This window comes from Theropithecus gelada, chromosome 2, assembly GCF_003255815.1.
Source record: "Theropithecus gelada isolate Dixy chromosome 2, Tgel_1.0, whole genome shotgun sequence".
Lineage (NCBI taxonomy): Eukaryota > Metazoa > Chordata > Mammalia > Primates > Cercopithecidae > Theropithecus > Theropithecus gelada.
Genome location: NC_037669.1, coordinates 185,893,385 through 185,918,242, shown reverse-complemented (window position 1 = coordinate 185,918,242; position 24,858 = coordinate 185,893,385).

The following is a 24,858-nucleotide window of genomic DNA, read 5'->3' as shown; positions in this document are numbered from 1 at the left end:
TTTTTTTCTTTGATTCTTTTTTTTTTTTTTTTTTTTCTTGTTTTTGCCTCTTTTATTATTTTTTTATTTTTTTATTTTTTTTTTAAATTTATTTATTCTTATTATACTTTAAGTTGTAGGGTACATGTGCATAACGTGCAGGTTTGTTACATATGTATACTTGTGCCATGTTGGGCTGCTGCACCCATCAACTCGTCATTTACATCAGGTATAACTCCCAATGCAATCCCTCCCCCCTCCCCCCTCCCCATGATAGGCCCCGGTGTGTGATGTTCCCCTTCCTGAGTCCAAGTAATCTCATTGTTCAGTTCCCACCTATGAGTGAGAACATGCGGTGTTTGGTTTTCTGAGAAATAGGAACGCTTTTACACTGTTGGTGGGATTGTAAACTAGTTCAACCATTATGGAAAACAGTATGGCGATTCCTCAAGGATCTAGAACTAGATGTACCATATGACCCAGCCATCCCATTACTGGGGATATACCCAAAGGATTATAAATTATGCTGCTATAAAGACACATGCACATGTATGTTTATTGCAGCACTATTCACAATAGCAAAGACTTGGAATCAACCCAAATGTCCATCAGTGACAGATTGGATTAAGAAAATGTGGCACATATACACCATGGAATACTATGCAGCCATAAAAAAGGATGAGTTTGCGTCCTTTGTAGGGACATGGATGCAGCTGGAAACCATCATTCTTAGCAAACTATCTTTGACTCTTTAATTATAATATGCCTTGGGGTAGTTTTCTTCACATTGAATCTGATTGGAGACATTAGACCTTCCTATATCTGGATATTTACATATTTTTTTCAGGTTTGGTAAGTTTGCTGTTACAGTTTCTTTAAAGAAGCTTTATACCCCTTTATCTTCTCTTCTCCTTAACTACTACGATTAAAAAATTTCTTTTTTGATAATGTTTCAGAAATTGCATAAGCTTTCTTCATTTCTTTTTATTCTTTTTTCTCCTCTGATTATATATTTTCAAATAACTTGACTTCAAGCTCACAGATTCTTTCTTCTGCTCAGTCAGTTCTACTATTGATGTAGTTTTAATTTTGTTTATTGTAGTTTTCAGCTGTAGGATTTCCTCTTACTATTACTATAATTATTATTTTGATATTTTTATTAAATTCTAATTCTGGTTACGTATAGTTTTTCTTGTTTCATTGAGTTGTTTCTCTATATTTTCCTAAAGTGAGCTGAGTTTCTTAAGATGTTTATTTTGAATTCTTTGTCAGGCATTTCATATATCTTTATTTCCTTAGGATTAGTTACTGGCACCTTATTTTGTCCATTTAGTGATATTATGTTTTTCTAATTATTCTCGAACCTTGTGGTTGTATATCAGTGTTTGCACATTTGAATAAATAGGTAATTATTACTGTCTTCACAGACTGGCTTTGCCTGGGAAAACCCTGTGATTGGCGTGGTGCTGGGATGCACCAGAAACACAGGGCAATTGTGGCTGGTGCAGTGCTGTCAGATCCTGGAGCCTGCTATGGCAGGTGAGGCACTGGAGCAGGATAGAAGCTGGGACAGATGTGCAGCCTGTGTGGCCCTGGGCATACAAGAAATTTGGGGCAGCTGCAGCTAGTGTGGCACTGCTAGTAGCCCGGGGCCCACTATGATAGGCATAGTGCTGGGACAGACTAGAAGCCTAGGTCCACTGATATTGGCCAGGTGGTAGTGTGGGCCAAATATTGAGTTCACCAAGCAAGCCTTAAGCATGGGGCTATGTGGTCCCACCTAGCACTGGGACAGGCCTAAAGGCCCAGTCTATAGGTACCAGACTGGAATAAGACCATGAAGATCTGCCTAGTGTGGGATGGACCCAGTTTTTGGGTCCAATGCAAAATTCTCTGCTCACTTTCTTCTCTTTCCTTCAAATTGACAGTATCTCTCTCCACGTCGTACTGCCTGGGTTTGGAGGTAATGCAGGTGATGTAAAATTGTTTTGCCTACCATCTTCAATGAGTCTTTTCTAATTATTGGGATACAAGCACATCCTGTAAACTCTTACTTGGTTTCCTCAGCTCTTACACAGGTATTTCCGTGTGTGAATTATTGTTCAAATTGTTCAAATTGATGTTACTACAAGAGGACAACGGCTGGGGAGTCGTCTTCTGTCATTTTGCTCTGTGTCTCTCTAAAATTTTCAGTGCTGAAGTTTTCTTCACTTCGTTCCCTGAATACTTAGATGAAAAATTTCAACTGATTTTGAATTAAATACAAGCAAAATGTATAGGAATCATTTATGAAAGTTTATTGCCACTGTAGGACACTTAGGTTTACTTAAAGAATAGTCTCAAAATTTAAAATATTTTTAAAACCAATGAGTGACAAGCAGAGCAAAGATAAAAAGCTCACATTTCCATGCTACTATATTGTTTATACTCAATGTCCACATCTTCACAAAATTTTCTATGAAAAAAAGATACCTCTGTTTAAACATCGTTAGTCAAATAAGCTATGTATGCCTTTTTTCCATTGTAAGCAAGAGTATAATAAACACATTTGTCTCACCTCTGACACATCTATCTTCATGGGCCATCTGATCTCATTGTTTCTGCACAGTCTTGGAGACAGCACCGGGTTAAAGGCTGGAGTCTTCAGTGCTTTGTGTTCCAGCATGCCAAGAATATGAGTGCAGGCCACCATGCTAATTGTCTTTGATGTTTAGCTGAATATCTCTAAAGTAATCTTTACATCTCTTTGCAAGCAACAATATAGTTTGTCACCAATATGGAGAAGACAAGCCTGGTATCTGATCTTGGTTTCTCTTCTTCCTCTCATAATCACTGGGACTGGCAGAAATGGGCTTTCTCTTCTTTTTCTTTCTATATGATCGTTATTTTCCTTAAACAAAATGTTATGACCAAGTCATTCAGGCCTTCAAGTTACAAGAGGAGATTAGGGATTGTAGAAAACATTTCTCTCTCTTAATGAGCCTTGCTTTAAATTTAATTATCTTCCTGTGCACATAAAATTCCCATTTTGTTTGCCAAAAACTGAGTACTATCTTTTTCACTCTGCCTTCATGTTATTGCAATTCTATTTTCCCTCTGACTTCCCTACCCTGCATCCTCAGAAAGAGTAGATGGATGCTTCAGGCTGACTTGGATGAAAATCAGATACATGGAAACGCAAAAGAGACAAGCAGATTTATCTATTTCCAAAATTATTACCCCACCTTACATTACTAAAGAAATAATTAGTGGTTCAGAAGTGTGCATGTACAAACACTGTCATCTGATAATATTGACAAATTAAATTACAAAAGAATTTTTCTATTGCTACAAATTATACATGAGAGCTCCAGCTTCACTGAATCCTTGTAATGGTCATCATTTTGAAAATTTTTACTAACTTAACAATCAAAAGATAATCAAGGAATAACATTTAGATTTTCTTCATTTTATTTTTTGTCCTAAGCTCTCTAATTCTGCAAGAAAGTCAGCTTGTACTCCTAAGAAATACAATATAATAATTTGATGTCGGGATGTAATATCACAAGGTATTGAGCACAGTCAGAACTGTGAAGTAATTGTTATTGAGATCAACAGTTTTCCTATTTCATTTTATTTCAAAGCAGGATTTGGTTGTTTGGACTACTACCCTAGTTACTGAGTAACGCAATTATTTTTGAGATTGGTTTAGCTTTTTCAGATTTCCAAAATAGTTGCTGTTTTACATACATGATTTTAATTTTCCATGAATGCTATGAAATGTTATTAATTCCATTTGACAGCGAAAGTGAGACCCAGAGATGTTAAGTGATTTGCTTGAAGTGTTTGGAGAGTACAGAGCAGTGTAGTAGAAGGTCAGTCTGCATTGGAATTCTGAGTCTACTACTGACTGGTTCTGTGATTTCGGTGAATTTCTTAACCTCCTCAAGCTGCTTCCTTATCTGCCCATCAAAATTTGCAAAGTTCACTTCAGGGTTGTAATAGGAAACAAAAATAAGGAAATTTTCATTCAGACCTAAAAGGTAACAGAAGTAAATGAATGATTATTCTCATTGAATAACACTGCTGTGTTCTTTCTCTTATATTCCACTGCTTACTTTTCTTTTGACTATATCTTTTTAAATATAGAACAATCACTTACTATTTTACATATTATTGTGTCAAGGATGAGCAGAGATAAAGAGAAATTGAACCAAAGGGATTTTACATTTGAATTTACCTTACAAAATGAAAGAGTCATAAAATGCAAGAACTGCATTAACAGTACATATTAATGACCTACAGAAAAACAGGTGTGCAAGAGAAAAGGAATGGCACAGAGCTTCACAGAGAGTAAACTACACATCTGTATTTCTCTTAGAGTCCTGGACTCTGCAATCAGATCCAGGATTTTTAACAAAACGTGCATTGTATCCTTCTCAAATTGGGCAAGAAGAACCATAGATTTTACCAATGAGAAATGAGGAACACTGCCAACATCCCAGTCGACCCTGCACACTTACTGGGAACCTACTGAGTGCCAGGGTTTGTGCCAAGTGCTCTGGGGGATAGAGTTGAGTCAGTCATGGTCATTGCTCATTCATTTAGTGGAAAAAGCAGGCACACACACAAGTAACTTGATTCCAAGGCAGACCGCGATAAGTGTTATCTTAGATCACTGGAGGAGACAGGTCACACGACTGGAATAGCATGAAGTCAGGCCTGAGGCTGAGGGCATGCTGTTATTTAGGAACCCTATCAGGTTCATCTCACAGCTTGGCAGTGGTCCAGAAACCCTGTAGTTTCTTGTCCTGGGTGTGCTGGGTCATAGGATGCTTCCATCCACCTATCCTCGAATCTACTGTGAAGGCCGCTGGAGTCCGAGAATGTATAAAGACAGATAAGACAGAGAGATTTGTTTCCCTTCTTAACATACATTATACACTTTTAAAATGCATTAACCTTGAATGACTAGTACTATAGAAAAATGGCCTGCCAAAGATTATCTGTTTTCTTTCCTTGCATGTCATAGGATGTGCCAAATATCAAAGTCCACAGTTTTTAATCCATTCAGGAAGTGAACAAAACCAAAAATGCTACATTTGTTTATTTTTCCAGGATAATTCTTATCAAATTCAGCTTTGCCCAAGCTGTTTGCTTGTCTGAACACAAGCAAGAACTGTGAGGTGCTAGAGAACACAGCCCTTCTGATCCACCTCTATCTCAGAAACTTTATGAAATTAAATACTCAATCAACTTCAGTTGTATTGTTTTTGACCTTCTGCTATTTTTAAGCTGTCTCCTATTTTCCAACTTGCTGGCAACTTTCCCAAAATGCCCTCAAACTTAGACCTAAAAGTAAAACCGAAGAAATGAGACACATCTGACTAATATTACATCATGTTAAATTGATTGCAAAAAAGTAGGGTGAAGTGAGGAATTCACTTAAATGAAAAAGGAAAGAAGGCTTGACTGGAAGCCCAGCAGTCTGGGCTTTGCTCTGGGCTCTGTATAACATCTGGGCAAGCTGTTTCCCTGTCTGAGTCCCAGGGTCCCCAACCATCAGGCAGGAGGGTTGAATAGATTTATTGTCAAGACTTCGTTTTTGGTGACCTGTCATCTTCGTTATGGTTATTCTTTATACTATCTACAACAATAATAATAATGGTATAATAATTTATAACTTACAGAGCATCAACAGTTGCATTACTCTCTAGTAAATACATATGAAACTATGCTTTCAGCATTACAGTTCTATAATTAGAACCTGACTACATTTAAGAGAGGGCAAAGCGAAATTGAGGGGGCCCCCACTCCAGGCCCTCTCTGCGGTGGAGTTGACCTCTGGGACTTATTATGGCCTAGATCAGATTCCTGTGGTCACACTCAGATCCAAACCAACTGTTGGAGCTTTGTAACGGACTACTCACTAGTGCTAATGAATCCAAGAAACCCACAAATTTGTGCTTCTACATTTGCAGGCCAGGTCTACCAACCAGAGACTAAGGAAAGCTTTAGGCAAAAGAGCTCTCCCTCTTTACTCACTCTTCACTACCTACCTACGTAACGGCTTCAGTAAACACCTAACAGTGATGATCACCAACTCAGGAATTTGTAACCAGAACTGGGATTTCCGTTTATAACTTCCTTTTCTTTTTTTTTTTTTTTTTTTTTTTTTGAGACGGAGTCTCGCTCTGTCGCCCAGGCTGGAGTGCAGTGGCGCGATCTCGGCTCCCTGCAAGCTCCGCCTCCCGGGTTCACGCCATTCTCCTGCCTCAGCCTCCCAAGTAGCTGGGACTACAGGCGCCCGCCACCTCACCCGGCTAGTTTTTTCGTATTTTTTAGTAGAGACGGTGTTTCACCGTGTTAGCCAGGATGGTCTCGATCTCCTGACCTCGTGATCCGCCCGTCTCGGCCTCCCAAAGTGCTGGGATTACAGGCTTGAGCCACCGCGCCCGGCCTTATAACTTCCTTTTCTAACCAGCTAATCCACATCCCCACTGTGTTCTGGAAGATTAGTGTGACCCACACCAAGGAAATCACTTTCCGTCATAAAGTATTTCCTCCATTCCTTCCTGGCTTTCCCAATTCTGCCAACATTTGCCTTGTTAACATTGGCTCAAAAATTCCAGTTCATCTCTGATTTCTTTTCTTGGACTCCTCTTGTTAATCAATGGCCAACTCCAGCAGCATTTTTGCTCACAATACCCACCCCTATAATGCTTAGACCTCGTCATCACTAACTTGGACAAATACCATAATTTTTTTAAGTATGCTCCCTGGTCTATTTTGCCAAGGACATGTTCCTTTCTAATCATGCCACACCTCTAATCAGAAACACCTAAAGGATCTCTATTATTTATCATGTAGTCCATTTTTTAAACGCTGGTGTTCAAGGCTTTCTATAATCAGCCATTTAAACTGAATGTCCTGCCATTAAGAGAAACTGCACATTATCCAAAAATGATCCCCACCCGTGCAGATACATCTGTAACACTGCTAACTTGAGTAGTGTGCCCTGCCCTATTTCTCCACACATTTCTTATTAAAATATGATTCTATCCTCCAAGATGCAACTTAAATGACCTTTTATTACACATCTCTTAGGCCAGAAGTGTCCTCTGAACCCTGTAACCCTTTTGCCTTTTTCCTTCTAAGGAAGGGCACTGATCATATCCTATCTCAACATTTGGTCAGTTGCATACTTATTTGTTATTGCTCCTCTGTTAGGCTCTCAGTAAAAATAATGCAAGGTCTGTACTTTGCCCATCAGCATGCCCCATGGTGGATGAGACAGCACTGAGCAGGATGAGAAGCAGAACTCCAAGGGTGGTTTTCAGTCAAGCTGAAAGAAACTGGACAGAAGATCAGCAGCCAAACAGCTTTGCCAAGCCAGCTTCTGAGGCTCTCGTGTACTCGTGGAAGCACAGTTCCAGTGTTGTATTTGCTTTTCCAGGCTGCAAGTCATTGCACATCACTGAGGAACTAAGACAGCAAATAGCTCAATAGAGTTTAGATTCAGTGGAGGTGCAGTGGGGGATTGAAAAGAAAACGAGCAAGAAAGAGAAGAAATAAACTAAGAGTTTAGTTGTCTTTTATCTATGATTTATCCTATGATTTCAGCTGGGAGGATGATAGTTATAACATAGCTATCCTTCACTGACTTTCATAGAATGACTGTTTTTATGATAATCAGAAAATTCCAGAACTGGGTGGAGATTTAAGAAAAATACAATTCAGAGCAAGGAACTAGCTTATTCCAAGCCATACATTTCAGTCAGCCACTGAACCCAAATTGAGACTATTTATCCTGATATCTAGTGTATCTACTATTATTCTTCTAGCCATCTTTTGACTGACTTAACTGCTCAAGAATTCAGAATGTCAATGTGTCTACATTTAAGTATTATTAATTTTGGTGCAATGGGTGACAGATTGGATCTCCAAAGCCCACTCTAGGGCCTCCCTTTACCAGCCTGTTTGTATGACCGTCACCCAGGTAGGAACTCTAAGACCCTGAAGAAATCAGCCCCATCTGACTCAGCTGTTTTTCTCATAGCACCTTAAAGGGTTTTACCTTATTAAATACTCAATCCGTGAACTGAATTGACAAAAACCTCTACTGTCCCACAACTCTTCCCTATGTTCTAGCTCTTATTATAGTCACAAAAGTGTTTCTCAATTGACCTTGCCAGATAAAATTCCTCTTGCAAAAGAATTAATTTGCCCTATGTACACCTAGCAGTCATTTAACCCCATAGCACAATGATCTGGCTCCTCAACCCCCAAACCCAGGCTTTTGGACACAAAGTGAGTACACTGTGCATAGCCAGCCCTCAGCACCGGGACAATGTGTGCCCTGGGCCAGACCTGGCCCTCCACCCCAGCAGCTGCACCCTGAGCAGGAGGACCAGGGGCATGGCCACCTGGTGCTTATCCTCTCGTTCCACCTGACAGGAAGATGGTTTAAGCTTTCTCTTGCACAATGCACTGGAGGTGGAGGAGAGAGAGAGACAAAAAGAACTGGTCAGGTTGATTTCATCAGCCTTAGCAGCAGCTCCTCAATGTTTCTTTGAGAAAAAAATGTTTGGCAACTTAAGCACAGCATGCTCAGGCAGATTCCATTTAACAGGACATCTGAGCGGTCTGCAGTCTCCTCCTTCCCTCCCTTCACCTCTCCTCTTTCTCGTGCCCCTAGGAAAGATTTTCTTTAATCAAATGTTAACAGAGAAGGCTTATGGATTTAATTTCAATAAACATGTACTTTCCTTTAATACTGAGTTCTCAACAGTAGATCTTCAGAAATAAGTATGCAAAGTATCATTACCCATTAAAAAAAGTTTGTGGTCTCTTTATTTCCCTAGACAAAAAAAAAAAAAAAAAAAAATGCTTATTTTAGGGATTTTGGAAGTTTTATTATATATGTATATATATTATACATACATACATAAACATACCAATGTTTAATGGATCATTTGATATAAGCAATTTATAACTTTTAAAATATATATGGAAACTTTTTTCATATTAGTAAACATAACATAATTATTTGGTCACATAATACTGCATTATATTGCTATAACAAAATTTATTCAGTTCTATGATTTTGGACATTTTGGGTTTATTTCTAGGTTACTATATACAACATGGTATATAGATCTTGTAAAAAAATCTTCTCTTGCACGTATTCAAAGAGAAGAAAATGAGTATTTAACAGAAGAAAATTATCTTTCCATTTCATGAGATATGACACTGAATTTGAATTCTCGAACTTAGTCAATAGATCAAAGATAGAACTATTGGATGTTTAAGCAGCTTATGAAGAGTGAGAGAGAAAAAGCAAAGAACTGAAACTACAATTGCCAATTCTTCCTGCTTATTACAGCCCACAGTTTACTGTTGCCAAAATTCCTGCTTATTAAACAATCTGCCCTCAGACTCTCTCAGACTTTAATTGAGCCATAGTTTATTTAATTTACTCATCTCTTTAATTATAACTCTAAAGTGCTCAGAAACCCATGTGGATCAGGACATAAGCCGTGTCAAGTTCAACAGCATAGTTCAACAGGCAGAAGTAGTGAAATAAATGTGATTGTTTACTATTCTTTGATTCTTTACTATTATCCACATATAGACTTTGAAAAAGGTCCAATCAATCAATCCATAACAATTACAAAACGTTAGCTACTTTCCTTAATTTTGTAACAACTCTAATACCATTGTCTTAGGCTCTTTATTATGTAAATAAAGTTGTCTCCCTCTCAGCGCAAAAGGATCTTTCCTCATTACAAGAGAATAAAACGGGACAGAGAGCAGAGGATTCTGTTTGGTGAACTAAGGTGAGGAACTTAATGTTAGTAATTTTTGTCCTGTCACACTGAGGAATATTTGAGGAACAGTTACTCAAATATAGGCAAAGAGGAGAACACTAAGTATTCAATAACAATAGCTATTCCTCAAATATTTATTGAAACTGGACAAGCCAGTAACTGTACTTCTTCCCATAAGGAATCTAAGTTAAAGATGAAAATCTCTAGTATTGAGGTTACAGGCTAGTTGAAGAGGTAAGTAAATGGTGAACTATTTGGCAAGAGCATTGGTTTTCCATTACAAGAAGACAAATATTGTTGGTTACTGGTCCATTGTCTCTCTTAGTTCCTTAGTTGTGGGTACAGTATCAGATCTTTAATGTGATTCATCAATGTATTTAGCAAATATGGACAAGAAAAGCCCTGAGGGGGATGCAGACATTTTTGACAACTAAGCCTAACCTCCAGGAATTTACAGTTTAGTTAGACAAATGATAGACTCATATAAGAAATGGTGATTAAGCAGGTATTAAATGAATTATATAAGCAACAAGTATCAACATATTTTAAAATACAAACAGAGCACTTCTTGTAGGGTTGGTCAGAAAGTGTTTCAAGAAGAAAAATAGGAGGAGACTGGACTTCGAAGGATTTTGTTTCTTGTAGTCCAAGTAGAATTGCTAGGAGATATAGAATAGGCATTGCAAGGTTAATGATCTTGAGCTAATTCTACTTAATAAAATGGACTTGGGCCGGATGCGGTGGCTCACACCCGTAATCCCAGCACTTTGGGAGGGTGAGGCTGATAGATCACGTGGTCAGGAGTTTGAGACCAGCCTGACCAACACGGTGAAGCCCCATCTCTACTAAAAAATAAAAAACTTAGCTGGGTGTGGTTGTGCGTGCCTGTAATCCCAGCTACTCAGGAGGCTGAGGCAGGAGAATCACTTAAATCTGGGAGGTGGAGGTTGCAGTGAGCTGAGATCATGCCACTGCACTCTAGCCTGGGTGACAGAGCAAAGCTCTATCTCATAAATAAATAAATAAATAAATAAAATGGACTTGGACTCCACTTGATCTTACTTCACAAATGTTTGATGAGTATCACTGTGAGCCAGCTAACATGTAAAATTCTGGGGATAGAAAATTGCATATGACATGGAACTCTTCTTAGTTACTGTGAGGGGTAGACAATCATACTCATATTCTGCTTTACAGTTCACAAACCTTTTTCACACTTATTATTTCAAACTCATGGTATTATTATTTCTATCTCACCCATAAGAACAAAACAAACCAAACCAAACAAAAGCAAACAAACAGTGACAAACCCCAAGTTTTAGGATTTGTTACTTGCCCTAGATTATACTGGACTCCAAATAATTTTATTTACCCTGTAATAGAGTTACTGCTCCTGCATGTTTCATACCAATGAAGTAAACTTCAGGTCTCTGAGTTATTCAGTTTAGTGATTGCGCTGATCATTCTCATAGATTATTTCTTAGATATGTCTTTTTTTTGTTTTAGAAATTCAATATTCCAACAATTATGTAATATAGATCCCAGCATCTGGGAATAAATTGTCTGCTTTCTATGACATTTACTAAGAGCAAAGGAGTCAATTTAGCTCATTAGTCAGCTATGTATTGTTTCCTATGTAGTTTCATTAAATTGTTTATAAAAACATTTATTTTAATTTTTTTCAACATTTTATAACTTTATATATATATATTTTAATCTCCTACATCCTATGAGTTGTCATAATGTGCAATATGAGTCATTTTCTTTTAGTAATACATTTCATTAATGTTTGATAGAAATTAAATGACTATAAACAGATATTTCATATTTATATTAAAAAGTGAACAAGATCTGTGAGGGCCAATGATCTGATCATTGCTACAAAATATAAGGACAGGCAACTCTACAAGTTTTTAGGAAACATTTTTGGAGAAATCCCTGTATACCACTCACTGTGCTGGGCACTTTTACATATTCGCTGCATCTAATTCTCAAAACAAGTCTCTAGGTTTGAAGAACTAGTTTCTATATCACACATGAGGAAATGCTCTCAGAAACATGTAAAGATCACTCAAGACTACATATCTGGCAAGTGGGAGAACCCAGACATGTCCAAATGAATGACTTTTGCCCCAGGTTTAGGAGGTGGGAAACGGGCACACATGACATTATTTCCCTGTTTTGTTGAAGTTGGTAGCTGTGACTAATCTGCATTTAGAATAAAATGTTAGCAAATCCCATTTGTTCTCCTCCTTGCCTATCTGCCTGACAGAGCTGGGCTTTGGAACTATTTTATGAAACAGTAAGTCCTTTGCTACTGTCACAAACTTCATTTTTCTTTCTTATAGGTTTGCTTTAACTTCACAGCTAATTTCAGCTGTTCTTATGCAAATGTGCAGTCTCATCATCTGGACCATCCTCCTGTCCCCAATATCCACCCACACGATGTACTTATTTTTAATAAAAACAATCGTCCTAACAAGATACTGGAGAGAATCTCATCTCAAATAATATTGCCACTTGATAACATGATACCTTTCCTCTGGAGAATGAGAAAGGTTCTTACAAACATTATTATTAATGTTTGCATTATTATTACTAATAATCTTTCACAAGACTTAGGGCATAAGCAAGACAACATGATATCTATGATATTTTGGCAATTCCCAACACAAAACAGTCAATTATCTTGTAATCTTCACTGTTGAGTACCACTGTTACAGACAAAGAGAGGAAACTGAGTCTGAATTAAGAATTTGCTCACCCGAAGTCACAAAACTAGTTAGATGCAGATAAAATATCTGATTCTAAAGTTAGTGAAAGTTATCTAGTCAGATCTAAAGTTATTTAGATCTTATTTATAAGATTTAAGGAAAGGCTGCTGCCTCATCTTTCCCAATATTAACTTTATCACCTTTAGTTGGTAACATCTGTCCTTCCTACCCCACATTTAATAAAAGGAAGTAAGACTACTTTGCACAAAATATAAAGCATATAAGTTTGGGTGCAGTGGCTTATAATCCCAGCACTGCGGAGGTCAAGGGGAGAGGACCTCTTAAGCCCAGTAGTTTGAGACCAGCCTGGACAACAAAGCAAGATCTCTTCTCTTAAATTAATTAATTAATTAATTAATTAATTAAAAATTAGCTGGCTGTGGTGGTGCTCACCCATAGTCCCAGCTACCCTGGAGACTGAGGCAAGAGGATCCCTTAGCCCCAGAAGTTCAAGGTTACATTGAGCTATGATTGTGCCACTGCACTCCAGCCTGGGCAACAGAATGAGACCCTGTCTCTAAAATAAATATTAAATGAATAAAATTAAATTAAAATATATAAAGCATAAAATCTTTATATAAAGAATAAGATATATGAGGTTTTGCCAGTATATCTAATATATCCCCTTTACAATGTGGCTCCTGTTGAGTATGGCTTTTTAATTCTTGTATTTTGTTTTATTTCATCTTATTTTATTTTATTTTATTTTGATACAGTCACCTACCTTTCAAAGCAGCATTGAAACTACAATTTAGTTTCAAGCTCAGTGTCAGGGTAAACAGTAACGTACAATCTGTTTTTGGTGTGCCTTGCAAACCTGTTTCATCCCACTCACAGTAACTAATGGTGGATGAGATGGATATTATTCCAGACCAGGGGCATCGTTTCCCCACACTTTAACTATGTACAGTTAACTTCACCCTCAGATGAGAGAGTATTTTGAAGAAACAGTTCTTGGATAATTTTAAAATGGTAAGATAGCCTGGACTCTTAGAAAGTACACTGTAAGAGTCAAAACCTAGATTCTATATATGGCTTTGATGCTAAGTAGCTGTAAGAATTTAGGCCTGTTATCTTCCCAGCCTTCATTTTTCTCATGTATGAAATGAGAAGGTTGGACTAGATAATTGATGTGTTTTGTTATTTAGCAACCATTATTTAGAACCTACCATATGCCTTCATATTTTGAGAGTAGATATTATAGAGACAGATGAGACTATGATCCCTACTTCACGGATTACAACATCTGGTGGGGGAGACAGACATAAACCAATAACAATAATTCAACGTGAGGATCTCTAATGACTTTCCAGTTATGAATCAAAATGAATTTTTTCCTTTTCCTTATTAATACATGTGTAACACATACACACACACACCCCCACCCGCTTTCGCACATGAGCCAATTGATGGCAGAGAAGTTCAAGCAGAGACAGATGCCAAAAGGTTAACTGTCTATTAAAGAAGTGATTTTTTTTTTTCACAAGAAGAATGATGATATTTCCTCACTGGATTTTATTTACAGCTACTTTGTCCATACGGAGAGAAGCTAACTGCGAGAGGTTTATAACAGCCTTGCTAATATTGAGTAAATGGTCATGAAAAAAACTGTTTCCACTTAGTTTCATAATGACTGGGCCATTTCTGAAGCCAATTGGCTTCTCATGTAGAGCTCTGCTCTTTAACATCTCTGACTGTCATGGTAACCAGGAATGACTGCCCTGGATGATTGTTTTAATGACGTATACGAAGGGAATTAGAGAACAATAGCATAGGAGAATACCAAGTCCCAGGATTCAGACTCAAAAGCTCTAAATCAAGTTCTGCCTCTGCTAATTACCTATTCAATATATTTCTGATCTAAAAAAATGTCACTAGGCCATTCACTTCATCTTTCTGTGCAAGTTTTTTTTTCTTTCTTTCTTTAAAAAATAATAACTTTTGTCTACCTCATGGGAAGGTGGGAAAACTTAAAGTTCTTCTTGTCTTTAAAGAACTCCACAGGGGCCGGGTGCAGTGGCTCATGCCTGTAATCCCAGCACTTTGGGAGGCCGAGGCGGGTGGATCACAAGGGCAGGAGTAGAAGACCAGCCTGGCCAAGATGGTGAAACCCCATCTCTACTAAAAATACAAAAATTAGTCAGGCGTGGTGGTGGGCGCCTGTAATCCCAGCTACTTGGAAGTCTGAGGCAGAGAATTGCTTGAACACAGGAAGTGGAGGTTGCAGTGAGCCGAGATCACGCCACTGCACCCCAGCCTTGGTGACAGAATGAGACTCCATCTCAAAAAAAAAAAAAGAACTACACACATATTTGATGGAGGTATATATTTTGGGGAGTAAAATGAGAAAGAGTAGTCAATGTTGGGAATGGGAACTTTCAATATATAATATAGTCATATCAGTTCAGAGCTACAGGGGCCTTGGAAAAAACCCGGCCCCATCTCCTCACTTCACAGATGAAGAAACCAAGGTTTACTAGAGAAAATACTAAGTAAGTGTTATGCTATATTATATATGCACATATTCCAGTCACATACTAAGCAACAAAAATAAAAATTAGTCATACAGACATTTTATAAATTCAGGCATGTTTAAGACAGTGACTACTTTAATGATTTTTCTTTTGTTTTGTGTTTTGATATTTCAATATTGAATACTTACATATTTTACTAATTCACTGGACAATTTCTTTCCAGATTTAATTTTCTGCTCTAAAAAATATTGTCTCAGGACAAACCATCTCTCAACATATGAGTCATAATGTTGAAGAAAATTAACAACTGTAAGTCGATAAATCTATATTTGAAGAATACCCAGGTTTCTGAATTCTAGTGACAATAGATTGCCTCTAAACTTGCCTCTAAACCAATTGGCAATTTCCAACTTTCCTCATTCACTCTATTTATTTATAGACAATTTCAAGATAGAAGAGTGGCAGTAATTGTTGGGAGAAAATTATCCATGGGTTTCTCCCACATATCTGAACTTCCTCTGAGCAAAGGCACTCCCATCTGACCCAGAATATAATTTCAAAAAAATTGATGTGGTTAACAGCTTTGGTAGACAATGATAGTGTCTCTCTTTCAGCAATTGGTGGGAAAGCTTACAAGCTATTATAAAATATTAAGATTCCCTAAGCCCAGGATTCCTCTCCTGTAATGAACCCACTGTGTGTGCAGATGCTTGCTACTTGGCCCTGTTTTTGCTGCCCCATCAGAATTGGGTCTCAGGAGATTATGAAAATGCTGATCCCCTGGAAGCTTCTCTGGTTTTAAGAAACTAATCATCTCCGACCCAATAATCTTGTGTCTTCCACCAGCATGCATAACACTGTGGCCGTTTAATTTGTTAGCTTACAAGTAAAACCTCAGAAGCCAGTCCTTGACAGTAGTTATGTGTGTTGTTCACTAACAACCCTTCCATTATAGAAAACTAATATAATCCCATTCCCATTCCTGTTTGATAAATATTGGCTTACAGATATGCATGTTATGCTAAACTGGCCAAAGCAATGTGAGAGAAATTGTGGGAGAAGTCCATTCTAGAGCTTTATAAATCAAAGAGAAAGAGAAAGCCTGTTTTTCTTCTTGGTCGAGTGCTGTCATGATATCTCAATGTGATACTTGGAAACATTTCAGCCATCTTGCTACAACCCTGGAATGACAAAAATTACGTCTAGAGAAATAAGAGAACTTCAGAGAACAGCCCTGACTTCAGGACTTTCAGCCACTCAACTGCCACTATTATGTTGGAGAATATATTTCCTGATTTATGCTTTGGGCTGTTCTGTTTGTTTGTCTGTTTTTACCCTTATGCACACTGCTGATATAGTCGTCTATAAGCAACGTTTCTACTCACTCACCATACATTCCCTCTTTGACTCACTACAATGAGACTTCTCCCATCACTACACTGACTAGATTAACAATTACTTATTAAATTTTAATTTTTGTTTTGATGTACAAATGGGAAAAAGCCTAAAACTTATACGTATAATTTAAAATTTAACAATAAAGCAAGACCCAAATCACTAACCATTTTACGTAATGAAATTTTGGCAGCATCGTTGAAGGCGTCCTGTGTTCCCATCATGGACCCAATTTCTCCCTATCCCCCTAGACATAACCACTGTTCAGAATTTTGCCATTAACGTTGCCATGCTTTCCTTTAGAGCTTCACCCGCAACCATGCATTCCCTAATCAATAGAGTTTAGCTTTGCCTGCTTTTGAACTTTCTATAAATGTAGTAATACTCTATGTATTACTTTTTGTCTAGCTTCTCTGCCAATTTCTATGTGACATTCATCCATGTTGTTGTGCAAACCTTCCATATTTTTCAGTCACATTGTTGCATAATGTTCCATTGTATGACTATGGCACCATTTATTTATACATGGTACATTTGGTAGAAATTTGGATTGTTTCTTATTTGGGACAAAGAATAAAAATCCTGACATTAACATTTTTGTAACGATACCTTGCTACCTATCTCCACAATATTTTCTAGGTTATAGACCTAGAAGTGAAATTTCTGGTTCATATGATATGCATACTTTCAATTTTGCTAGAGAACATCAAACATTTTTGCAAAGTGCCATATCAATTTGTACTCCCACTAAAAATATATGAGATTAGCCATTTACCACATTCCCTGCAACACTTAGTATTGTTAAATTTTTAAATTTTTGCTAAACAGTTAGGAAGGTAGTCCCATTCTATTTTAAGCTTGTATTTTTCTGGTTACTAATATACCTCTGTTATAAGGAAGTTGAGGATCATTTTGTATGTTTACAAGCCATTATGTTATGTTCTATTCTGACTTGCATGTACAAGAATTTTACCCATTTATTTGTATTGTCTATCTTTGTAAAGTTTATTTTTAGAAGTTCCTTATTTGTTCTGGGTATTGGTTACAGACACTGTGATGCAAATATCTTCTTCCGTCATCTGTGGCTTTCTTTTCTTTATGGTGATTTATAGGATATAAGTTCAAAATTTTAACGCAGTCCAATCATCAATTCTCTTTACAGTAAATATGTTTTGTGATTGGTTTAAGAAATCCTTTCTTAAAATGAGGTTATGATATAACATTATCTATCTTTAGACAATTATCTAAGATAATGTTCCATATTATCTTAGAAAAGTTTTAAAGCTTTTATTTTTATGTCAAAAATTTCAATCCACATGAAATTCATTGTGTACACATTATACGATAAAGGTCAGCTTATTGTCTTAGCCCTATTGATTCCTCACTGATCAGCAGTGCCTCCTTTGTTATAATTCAAGTGTCTACTTATGTAGAAGTCCTTTTTTGTTTTTTGTTTTTTTTTGAATCGGGATCTCCCTATGTTGCCCAGGCTGGGGTGCATTGGCTAGTCACAGGTGTGATCATAGTACACTGCAGCCACAAACTCTCAATCTCCCTGCCTTCTGCCTCAACCTCCCTAGGATCTGGGTGTGCACCTGACTGAACGTGTTTCTAAATTCCTCATGCTGTTCATTCAAATGGATAATGAGGCCACCACTTGATATAAAATAAAAATAAACGGCTGTACTTATTGTTTACGAGAGTAAGGGAGAAGTCTGCTTATAGAGAAATTTCTGAGAACAGATAGCTGATCTTATTTGGGGTCTTCAGGAAGCATGGAGTTCAGGGGATTGATATAGTTTCGGAAATGTAAAAGAATTCGGGGAACTTCGAGATCCATAGTTGATTCAAATACAGCTAGTACTGATAGGTTGGCAGTCACAGGTGGGTTTACTGGAGTGAATTCATCACTGATTGGCTTATTTTCAGAAGAGATGGAAGATACTGATTGGTTGGCTTAGAAAAGCATGTTCCCTCATGGACAAAGAGAGGGGAACAACACACACCATAGCCTGCTGGGGGTGGTGGGTGAGGGGAGGGAACTTACAGAACAGGTCAATAGTTACAGCAAACCACCATGGCACACGTATACCTATGTAACTAACCTGCACGTTCTGCACATGTATCCCGTTTTTGGTTTTGGAATAAATAAAGTTAAAAAAGAAAGAAAGAAAAGAAAGAAATGAAAGAAAGACAGACAGACAGACAGAAAGAAAGAAAGAAAGAAGAAAGGAAGGAAAAGAAAGAAAAGAAAGAAAGAGGGAGGGAGGGAGAGAGAGAGAAAGAAAGAAAGAAAAAAAGAAAGAAAGAAAGAGAGAGAAAGGAAAAGGAAAATAAAAGAAAGGGAGGGAGGGAGAGAGCAAGCAAGCAAGAAAGAAAAAGAGGAAGAAAGAGAAAAGAAAGAAAGAAAGAGGGAGGGAGGAAGAGAGAGAAAGAAAAAAGAAAGAAAGAAAGAAAGAGAAAGAAAGAGGAAAGAAAGAAAGAAAGAAAGAAAGAAAAGGAAGAAAGAGAAAGAAAGAGAGAGAGAGAAAGAAAGAGAGAGGGAGAGAAAGAGAAAGAAAGAAAGAAAGAAAGAAAGAAAGAAAGAAAGAAAGAAAGAAGAAAGAAAGANGAAAGAAAGAAAGAAAGAAAGAAAGAAAGAAAGAAAGAAAGAAAGAAGAAAGAAAGAGGGAGGGAGGAGAGAGAGAGAGAAAGAAAAAAGAAAGAAAGAAAAAAGAAAGAAAGAAAAAGGAAAGAAAGAAAGAAAAGAAAAGAAAGGGAGGGAGAGAAAGAAAGAAAGAAAAAGAAAGAAAAGAAAGAGAGAGAAAGAAGGAGGGAGAGAGAGAAAGAAAGAAAGAAAGAGTGAGTGAGAGAGAGAGAGAAAGAAAAAAGAAAGAAAGAGGAAAGAAAGAGAAAAGAAATGAAAGGGAGGGAGAGAAAGAGAGAAAGAGAGAAGGAGGGAGGGAGGGAGGGAAGGAAGGAAGGAAGGAAGGAAGGAAGGAAGGAAGGAAGGAAGGAAGGAAGGAAGGAAGGAAGGAAGGAAGGAGGGAGGGAAGGGAGGAAGGGAGGAAGGAAGGGAGGGAGGACCCACCCAGTGGAAAAATGGGCCAAATATGTTACCTGAATTCCATTGAGGAGGAAGGAAACATATAGAGAAAAAAGAAAAAGAAAAGTGTGTTCCGTAAGGCAAGTTGTTGATTATTTGAACAGGTTTAAAATTTGTTCAGATGACTACGCGTTATCATAACCAAACAAAAATCTGTCTTATTTATGGAAACTTTTTTTTTGAAACGGGGTTTCTCTCTTGTTGCCCAGGCTGGAATCTCGGCTCACTGCAGCCTCTGCCTCCCAGGTTCAAGCGATTCTCCTGCCTCAGCCTCCCCAGTAGCTGGGATTACAGGCATGTGCCACCACGCCCGACTAATTTTGTATTTTTAGTAGAGACGGGGTTTCTGCATGTTGGCCATGCTGGTCTGGAAGTCCCGAGCTCAGGTGATTCACCTGCGTCGGCCTCCCAAAGTGCTGGGATTACAGGCGTGAGCCACCATGCCCAGCCGGGAACTTTTTAAAATGTCAATTCCGTTGGTCATTTGTCTAACTAAGCACTAATATCATACTGTGTTAATTACTATAACTTTATTATGAATCTTAATATCTGATACAAGTTGTCCCACTTTTTTCTGTTTTCTTTGAGTGTCTTAGGTATTTGTATTCATTTCACTTCTGTATAAATTTTAGAAACCAGTTTTCAGTTTATACAGACACGAACATGATTATGTTTCTATGCCATTAAAATTTGAGGTCAATTTACGTAATAAAATTACGTCTTCTAATCCAAGGGTATGGTGTATATTTTTCCATTTGTTGAGATTTTTCTTTGTGTCATTCAAAAAAGTTTTAGAATTTTTTCCATAGAGGTCTTGCACATCTTTTGCTAGCTTTATTACTAGGTACGTCATATTATCTTATAATATTATAAATGTCATATTTAATGTCTGATTGCTTGTTTCTAGTAAATAAAGCTTTGCAATTGATTTTTATTAGGTCGGTTTTATTAGGTCACTGTACTAGGTCCAAGTACAGTGTTAAACAGGAGTCGTGAGAGGCAGAATTCTCCTGGCCACGTGTTAGACTTCATCCCCAAGCTTCTTTTTTGTAATTACATGTGGACGTGTGACTCAGTCCTTGTCAATCAAATATGGGAAGAATTGTAGCATGCAACTTCCAAATCTTACCTATGAAATAATAACAAGTGGACCTTCAGTTCTTCCCACTTTCTACTTGTTGGGTAGAAAAAACTCTTACAACCTACAGAAGGGCAAGCTATGAAATAAGAGATGTCTAGAAACCTGAATGCCACAGACATTGACACCTAATCAGGAATACTAACACTGCACTGTCAAGTAAGTAAAAATTAATTTTATTAAGTCACTTAGCCTTTGGATCTTATCTAATATATTAATTAGAAATCATTACCTTAATTACATACATAAGTTAATTAATTTACAGTCTTTTTCAATAAATATTTCTAATGTATATATTTTGACATGAAAAGTTTCTTTAGCTGCATCCTGCAAATTTTGATATGCATTATATTTTCATTTTCTTAGTTCAAAATATTTTCTAGTTTCCATTTAATTTCTTCCTTCAGCTACATAAAAATATTTTTTCTTTCCAAACAGAGATATTTACTTTCAAACATGAATATGATAAAGAAAAATCTTATGGTATATATTTCTAGCTTAATTATATTATATTTAGATAACATGCCCCATATGTTTCATCCTTGAACAATTGTTTCAACCTGGTGCCCAAATTAAGGTCAACTTTTATAACAACTGTATTTAGATGTATGCAAGAAGAATGTGTTATGAAGTTATAGGATGCTGTGTTCTATATATTTTTAATGTCTAATTTGTAATAATATTGCTTAAATGTGTTCTATACTTACTGATTTGTGGTTTGCTTGATCTACCAGTTACTCAAAAAATATGTTCAAAACTCTGATTTTGCTTGTGAGATTTAAAAATTTCTCTTAGACTCTTGTTGAGCTTTTGTTTTACATATTTTAAAACTATGTCATTAGCTGCATATAAACACAAATTATGACTTCCTGATAAATTTAAACTTTTATCATCATAAGTAATTTTCTTTTGCTCTAGTAATATTTTTTTGCTTAGACTTTATTTGTCTGATATTAATATCATGGTCTCTTGGATGGTATTATCACTGTATGTCTTTTTCCATTCTTTCAGTTTCAACCTTTTTGTATATTTCTGATATATATATAGTGTGTATATATATATACTATATATATAGTAATGAGTACTATTTAAAGAATATGTATGTATATATTAGTATTAATATATATAGTTAGTACTATTTAAAGAGTATATAGATATATGTGCATATATATATGCATATACACATATATGCGCATATATGTGCATATACGTATATGTATATATGCACATATATGCACTATATGTGTGTGTATATACATATATGTGTATATACACTCTTTAAATATACTCTTTAAATAGTACTAATGTATATATATACTCTTTTAATAGTACATATATGTGTGTGTGTATATATATACTCTTTAAATAGTACTAATAGATCTTTTTTCTAATTTACTATGCCAAACTTGTTTTTCCTTGGATAACTTAATCCATTTACATTTTAAAGTTTTTACTAGTTCATTTTAATCTCTTCTTTTATCCTTTCTCTTTGTCCTATTGTTCTGTATGCTTTCTCCTTTTGAAATGTCTTTTGGAATAATTTGTATGTTATTATCTTTTGCTATTTATTCTCTTGGAAGTAATGCATTCATTTTTTGTTTTTTAGTGGGTGTTCTAAAATTTACATGATTGACATATCAAAGTATATACACTTAATAATACCTTTACTCTTCCTGGACAATACAGAACCTTAAAACATTCATTTGCTGCACTCTTGGCTTATATGTTGCTTTAGTGATTTGTAATTGTCTTTTTTTCAACTTTGTGATACTTCATTTTCTCCAGACCTTGCTTTTATAATGCTTCTGGTCCCTGGTAAAGACGGAATGACTAATCGTAGGCTATCATGTGACCATGCAAGCTAGGTTTCATCAGACTGATCAAACCACATGGACAGGTAGATTCAACAGCAATTCATTGTAACATCGAGATTTTACATCTATGATTAGACACAAGGAGGAACAACTAACACAAGTAAGCTGCACAAGCAGGCAGCTCAGAAGCTCATGCCATCCACCAGTGCTGCACCAACAGATCCAAAATGCATGGCCATCTACTCACTGGTTGTACAGGATCCTCTTGCCATCATCTAATAAAAAAGGGAAAAGCCTGAGCTTAGTTAATTAATATGTTGGCCCCATGTGTGGATGCAAGCTGAAAATGAAGAGCAGCTGTGCTAAAGCCTCACTCATACATGGAGCCAGCAGGTATTCTACCTACTGGGGACGATGCCATGTAATGGTCATTCAATTAGTTGTACACCACTTCCTGCAGGATGCCATCCCGACCTCACAGGGTATCATCAATAAGTTGGTGCATCAACCGTGCCTTCAAAACACTATTCTGGGTGGGCACAGTGGCTCATGCCTATAATCCCAGCACTTTGGGAGGCCGAAGCAGGCAAATCACCAGAGGTTCAGGATTTCAAGACCAGCCTGGCAAACGTGGTGAAACCCCGTCTCCACTAAAAATACAAAAAAATTATCCAGGCATGGTGGTGTGTGCTTGTAATCCCAGCTACTCGGGAAGTTGAGGCAGAAGAATCCCTTGAACCCAGGAGCTGGAGATTGCAGTGAGCTGAGAGATCATGCCACTGCACTCCAGCTTGGGTGACAGAGTGAGACTCCATCTCAAAAAAACCAAACCAAACCAAACCAAACAACAACAACAAAACTCTATTACTCCATCTGCCAGAAGTGTTTGGGTCATGTAGTGTCATAAGACCATTGGTCATATGCTCATTCCTACACCTCATTTGTCAAAGATGGATTCTTGGCCTGATGCTATGTGGCTCAGCATACTGATGTGCCCTCAGTTAGTAATGTTGGCAAGGTTTCTACAGGCAGGAAAGAAAAACATGTATCTGGAATATGTGCCAATTCCAGTCTATAAGAATTTCTGCCTTTTCCAAGATAAGAAGGCTACAATAGAATTAATTTCCAACAAGTGATGACTTGGTCTTGAATTACAAACAAGTGATGACTTAGTCTACTTGAGGCATGAAGTTATATTTGGGGTTCAACTTTGGTCTCTTTTTCTGGAGGGAGATTAGACAGTGCTGGCATTAGACGGTTGTAGCAGTTACAGCAGTCTTGGTAGGTGAGAGCCCATGCTATTTGGTCCACTCATTGCCTCTAAGCATACATCCACAGCTTTTCCCTCCCATAAACCCAATGTGACACTAGACAGCACTGAAAAGTGTCAGCAAATGATGCTGGCCGACACCAACCAGCCAGGTGATTTGATCCACTTGGTTGTTTACTGACTCTGCTGCTCTGGTAGGTGTTCTCTGGTAAGCATAACATGCAATACAAAGATGTTTATACTTCTTACTTGTTCCCTTATGCCCTTCCACAAGCTTTTTCCCCAGACTTCCTTGTCTTGGTCTCACAATCTTTCTCCTGGGCTCTAACAAAGCAAACAAACCATTTGCCACAGACCATGGCATGAAGATTACACACACACACACACACACACACACACACAGTTTAGGAACTGAAGCATGTAAGAGTGTCCTCACCGTCATTGCCAGTGACACACTTGGAGAATTTGTGCTTCGTCTCTGCAATGTTAGTCTTCTGTATGTCTAAAGATCCTATTTATAGTGAGACAAGGTGCTTTATGAGAGACATGTAAATAAAGAAGATATCATCTCCCAGAGTTTACAGTTATTGAGTGATTGAGAGAGATAACAAATTAAAAAATAATAATAGTACAAAGTATTTTGTGTTTTTTAAGTTTAATTTTTACAAATTTAAATAGCCTTTTGGGTTACAAGTGGTTTGGGGTTGCATAGATGAATTATATAGTGATGACATCTGAAATTTTAGTGCACCCATCATCAGAGTAGTATACATCGTATCCAATATATAGGTTTTTTTACCCTTCATCCATTCCCACTCTCCACCTTTCTGAGTCTTCAGTGTCCATTATACCACTCTGTATGCCTTTGTGTACCCATAGCTTAGCTCCCATTTATAAGTGAGAACATGCAGTATATAGTTTTTCATCCCTGAGTTACTTCACTTAGAATAATGACCTCCAGTTCTATCCAAGTGCCTGCAAAGCATATTATTTCATTTTTTATCCACTCATCAATTGACGGAAGTTAGCTTGGGTCCATATCTTTAGAACTGTGAATTTTGCTGTGATAAACATACATGTGCAGGTGTCTTTTTGATATAATGACTTCTTTTCCCTTGGA